Source organism: Muntiacus reevesi, chromosome 11, assembly GCF_963930625.1.
Source record: "Muntiacus reevesi chromosome 11, mMunRee1.1, whole genome shotgun sequence".
In the NCBI taxonomy this organism is placed as follows: domain Eukaryota; kingdom Metazoa; phylum Chordata; class Mammalia; order Artiodactyla; family Cervidae; genus Muntiacus; species Muntiacus reevesi.
In genome coordinates, this window is record NC_089259.1 from 64,596,089 (window position 1) to 64,602,060 (window position 5,972).

A 5,972-nucleotide genomic window follows, 5' to 3' on the forward strand; every position below is an offset into this window, starting at 1 on the left:
GGGGCCTCTGCATGGATCTCCTGCAGCCTCTCCTGCTCCCCTCCAGTGATTGTCTTTGATGATCACAGTTATTGCTTAGGAGACAAGTCCGACCATTTCATGTCTATGCTTAAACTGAATTATCAGGATAGATTCCACTTGTAGGATAAAGTTACAAATACTTAGGGACTCAAAGGCTCCCGCCCCCCATCATGATTTGTCCTCTTCCCCTCCCTGCAGTTTCTTCTTGCCCCATGGTTCTCCTTAATCTCTAAGCTTCCATATTATTTCAGTTCCTAGAATGCACCAAATTACTTTGAGCTTCAAGGTCTTTGCTCATATGCCTCTGATTGGATGGAAAGTCCTTTCTCCCTTGCCTCCTCATCATTCTATCTGGTGATTTCTTAGCCCTAGTAGCTGCATATTTAACTTAGATAGAGGGAAAAACTAGGAGATCTGAGATACAAAAACTGAGCACAGCCTGGTCTTGCATCTAAGGAGTTCACATCTGGACACTTGTTCCGTCTCATCTAATCTGATCCCATCATAGAGAGAAATTATTTTACATCAAGAAGCATATTGAGACACGTGGCTAAGGAATTTAAGGAAGAGTCATTTGAATCATGGTCACTGTAATCTGTTGCATGGTTTCTGCCCTGCTCAAAGAAACATACTCAGGAGGTAGCTAGTAACTAAAATCCACCCACACTTGACTTTCCAAGCTATATCAGTGGGGACAGTGTCTGTGGGGACTGCATCCACTGAAGATGTGCCTTTTCTAGTTTGCACAAAGTAAGGTAGGGGCTGCACTTCCCAGGTGGCACAGTGGTAAAGAATTTGCTAATGCGGGAAATGAAAGAGAATCAGGTTCCATCTCTGGGTCGGAAAGATCCCCTGGAGTAGAAAATGACAACTCACTCCAGTATTCTTGCTGGAAAAATCCCATGGACAAAGGAGCCTGGTGGGTTATAGTCCATGGGATCGCAAAGAGTTGTACACAACTGAGCAACTGAGCAACACATGTACACACAGCTTAGGGGCAAGCGGCTTCCTTGATTCACATCCCGAAAGATGTGGGTCTCGGTGATGTCACTGGTGTTCAAACAGATGGAATAGCCTGAACGCCAACCAGGTAGCAAATGAACCAAGAAAAATCCGATGCTTGTGGCAGATCCATTAATCAGCCAAAGAGCAACTCAAACTGTTGACTTTGAGGGAGAACAGAAGAGATCTAAATTCCTATTGAGTTCTGAGATGGCAATTACAGACATCTAATAGAATCTGTAAGTGGTTCCTATCTGACTTTAAGATGTCTCTCAGAAGTCAAGAAGGGTCACACGGAGCCTCCAAACACAAATCCTGCTGCTTAACATGCCCAACAATCTCAGTGTTCACCCCTCAACAGCTTTCAGATGCTACACCACTCATCGCAAAATTAAAATTAGAATCAATACAATGAACGCTCGGTGTGTAAAACAATTCAGGGCTCTATTTCAGCCTGAAGTTTCATTTAAGCTGTCGGAATAAAAAGAAAAGACAACCCTTTGTTCTCTCCATTTCACAATCCTGCAAAAGGCCTCTTAGCCAAAATAGCTCCTCTAATCTTTAAGTTTTAATTAGCTGCCCACAATTCATAAAATATCAGGAATGAAAATGCTGATACCTCATTCTCCTGAGAAATAGCACACAATTAACCTCTTTTTTCTCTGGTCAAAGGCAGAAATTGAGAAAGGGTAATGACAAAATTAACCTATTCTGGTGGTAAGGCCTGCCACCGTGCTGGAAACTGCCTTGACCCAGCATCAAAGGGGAAGATAATCTGGAGTGTCGGGAATGGTAGATGCCTTGAGGAATGCCTTCCGTGTTCACAACAGGTTACATCACGAAACCACACTGGGTCCCCAAATCTTACTAAAATGTTAAGTGATTCCCCAGTTAATAGACCTAACTGACCCCCTTTTTATTTCCACTGAAAATAGATACACACGTAGGCTTTTTAAAATATAATTTTATTTGATTATTTTTGGCTGTGCTGGGTCTTCATCGCTGTGTGGGCTGTGGGGCATGGGCTTCTCACTGCAGTGACCTCTTATTGCAGACTGTGGGCCGTAGGGCACAGCCTTCAGTAGTTGCAGCACGTGGGCACAGTAGTTCTGGCTCCCAGACTCTAGAGCACAGGCTCGTGAGTTGTGACCCTCAGACTTAGTTGCTCCTCGGCGTGTAAGATCTTTCCCAGCCAGAGATCAAACCCGTGTCTCTTGCACTGGCAGGCAAATTCTTCACCATTGAGCCACCAGGGAAGCCCCCATAGGCTTCAAATAATATCTGAAACTCTGGCTTTCTAGGAAGGGGAAGAGAAGACTGAGAAACGCACACCTTCCTGGAATGATCTCAAGGTCAAAGATATGTCCAGCAGCAAAGTCAGATGGAGTTGCTACTGCTGAGTTTATGCTTTCTTTGAATAACTGTTCCCTGAAAGAGTTAGACTCTGCTTTTTTTTTTTCCTCCATGATGGCAAATTACATGGTATATATTTAAGTAGGATTAGCCATAGCCATCTAAATTTAGTGGAAAACCTACAGAGGCAAAACAGAGTCCCAAACCTTGCAGCATATGCTCTCAAGGAAGATGAGGGGAAATGAAGGGTGGGATGGAGGCTGTAGAATCTACCTTCCTTTAAACTCCAATGTGGTGACTCACTAGCTCTGTGATCTAGGGCCAGTTGCTTAAGCTCTCTGAGTTTTATTTGTCCCCCTATGACTAAATGACTGAAAAATGGCTCAAAGGGTAAAGCGTCTACCTGCAAGGTGGAAGACCTGGGTTCGATCCCTGGGTCAGGAAGATCCCCTGGAGAAGGAAATGGCAACCCACTCCAGTACTCTTGTCTGGAAAATCCCATGGATGGAGAAGCCTGGTACAGGCTACAGTCCATGGGGTCACAAAGAGTCGGACACGACTGAACAACTTTACTTTCAATTTTCACTTTATGTCTAAACTGGGGACCAAAATTTTTGTAGTGAGGATGAAACAGAGAGCCTGGCATTTCAGGCAAGTGCTTATCAAGGTTAGTGTCTATATGGTCAATAGAGGAACCCAGATAGCTTTTAATGAGTCCAAAAACAGAAAGATACCGTTTCACGTTCAGAACACTTGGGTAATTCCAACTGCTGCTATTTGTTTTTCAGGTAACAACTTTATTGAGATATAATTCCCATGCCATACAGTGAACTCATTGAAAGTGTCCAACTTTCCATTTTTAGCACATTCACCAAGTTGTACAACCATTGCCACAATCAACTTTAGGACATTTTCTTTGCTATACAAATCCCCATACCCACTAGCTATCATCCTCTTTTCCTCCCAGCCTTAGGCAAACACTAATCTACTTTCTGTCTCTATAGAGTTGGCTATTTTGGACGTGTCATATGAACTGAATCACATAATACGTAGTCTTTTGGTAAATGATTGCTTTCACTTAGCGTAATGTTTTTCAGGTTCATTCACACTATAGCATATATCAGGACTTATTTCTTTTTACGGCTGAAGAATACTATTGCATGGATATATGACATTTTGCTTATCCATTGCTATTATTCCTTGATAGACCCATTGTAAATTCCATGCTAAATAATAAAAGCATAATAACACACAGTGCCAACCATCACCTATATAGAGGTGCTTTCTAGCTGGCAGGGTATGTCAACACACGCAATTTCATTTGCACATGAGCGATCTTATCTGCAGCTCACAACAATCCTGGGTGGCAGGCATTATCTTACGTTTCATAGATGAGTGCAAAGAAATTAGACATCTTAGCAAAGATTACATTGCCACACAGTCACTGGCAGAGCTGGGACTCAACTCTGACCTGAGCAGAGTCCCTATTTTTCCTGATTAAGGCTGAGCTACAGTCAACTGGTCAACCTGCCCCATGGTGAGGGGTGTGTAAAGGTCCCTAGTCCAGGATACATGTTTTGCACCTTGGAGGGAGCAGAGAGGAGATACAAGATCTTGTCCGTGACCTCTATTTGTCACCCAAGTGCAGTCACCTGTGACCACATAGCCAGGAGTGGAGGATCTTAGCTTTCCAACTTCAAAGTGAATGTATTAATATTACCACTTCTACAAGGGCTGGCCAATTCCTTGAGGAAGCAAAACAACAGTTCCTTTGTTAAAGGTTCCATCGTCACAACCACCTCCCCCCAACACACACACCGGCCAGGCCCCCATTTGAGGTTTTACAACTAGGCCATTTCCAAGCAGCCCCCTTGTGAGCAGACACACATTCACCCCTGGCCTCAGAGAAGGGATCAGTTCCTTCTTCTGTATTGACCCCCCTGCAGCGGAACCCCCTTGGCTCTGTCACAAACACACACAATAGCCCGTTCCCTCCTCTTCTGTAGATTTTCCTGCTCCTTTAGCTGGGCAGAAATGACTTCACCTTATTTTACTTATTTACTTATTTTCCAGATAAGTGTTCTAAAAACTTCAGTTTTAAAAAATCACTTTTCATTTCCCTCAAGCCCAAATCAGAGTCATCTGATAACATTAATGTCTCATGGATCCAGCGCTAGTGTGTACGAGATGTATATACAATAGCTGGAAATCACTTGGGAAGAAGGGGATAAGGAAAAAGATAAAGGAGGTGGGAATCTATCTGTGGATTTAAATTCAGTAAAATGGCTTGATGCAGTTCATGGGATTGCAAAGAGTCAGACACAACTTAGCGACCGAACAACACCAACAACAGAATGAGCTGACCCCCTCCCCTTTATTTGAGGACAAGATGATCCCCTTCCAGACTGTTCTATCCAAGAAAGACCTTCTGGAGCAAAACTCAAAACCAGCTGTGACTGGGGCTTAGGCGGTTGGAACCTGTAACCAAGAACCACTGGCGGCTCACTTCTCTCAGAAGCTGCAGTGAACTCAGCAAAGCTCCTTAGAGGCCCTGGAAGTTCAGTGGGCGGCAGCATCTTCAGAGGACTCAGCAAGGAAAAGCGTCACTGCACAAAGCATGGTGGGATGCCAGCGAGCCGCTATGGGCATGGCTTCTGTCTGCTCCACATGAGAGGGTGTGAGGCTGCAGGGAATCCAGGACTGGGGCCCGCCATCAGCCTCCACCAGCTCTCAGCCATCCTGGGTCAGCTCAGATGCTCACCAGGGCCATTTGCCAGTGGCCCTGGGACCCTCAGACACATGGGCTCAGAGTCCTGGGCACTGAGGTGGGATAAGACAACCTTAGCCAGCATCACTCTGCTGGCTGCGTGGTCCTATCACCTTCCATGAAAAAAGTAAGATTCTGTTCCAATTTAAGCTCCTGGGCAGAACTGGTTCCTTTCTCCCTACCAAAGAAATAATAGAATCTTCTCTTGGTTCATCCTCAGTGGCTGTTTCCAGAAAATGCCAGCAGGGTTTTGTTAAGGGTTGAGTTGTATTCCCCAAAAATAAAGTCCTACCCCAGTATCTCAGAATGTGATCCTGTTTGGAAATAGGGTTGCTGCAGATGTAATTTTTTGTTGTTTGTTGTTTAGTCACTAAGTCATGTCCAGTTCTTTGTGATCCCATAGCCTGTAGCCCTCCAGGCTCTTCTGTCCACGGGAATTTCCAGGCAGGAACACTGGAGTGAGTTGCCATTCCCTTCTCCAGGAGATCTTCCCGATCCAGGGATCGAACACGTGTCTCCTGTATCACAGGACGATTCTTTCCCACTGAGCCACCTGGGAAGATGTAACAGCTAAGTAAAAATGAGGTTATTCAAGTGGGCCCTCACCCAGTATGACTGGTGTCCTTATAAAAAGGGGATGTTTGGACAGAGACACACACAGAGAGAACCCTGCGTGAAGATGACAGAGATCAAGGTACTGCTTCTACACACAAAGGCGCCAGCAAACCACTGAAACAAGGCAAGAGGCACTGAACACGTCACCCTCAGAGCCCTGAGAGAGAGCCAGCGCTGCCCACACCATGATCTTGGACTTCTAGCCTTCAGAGCC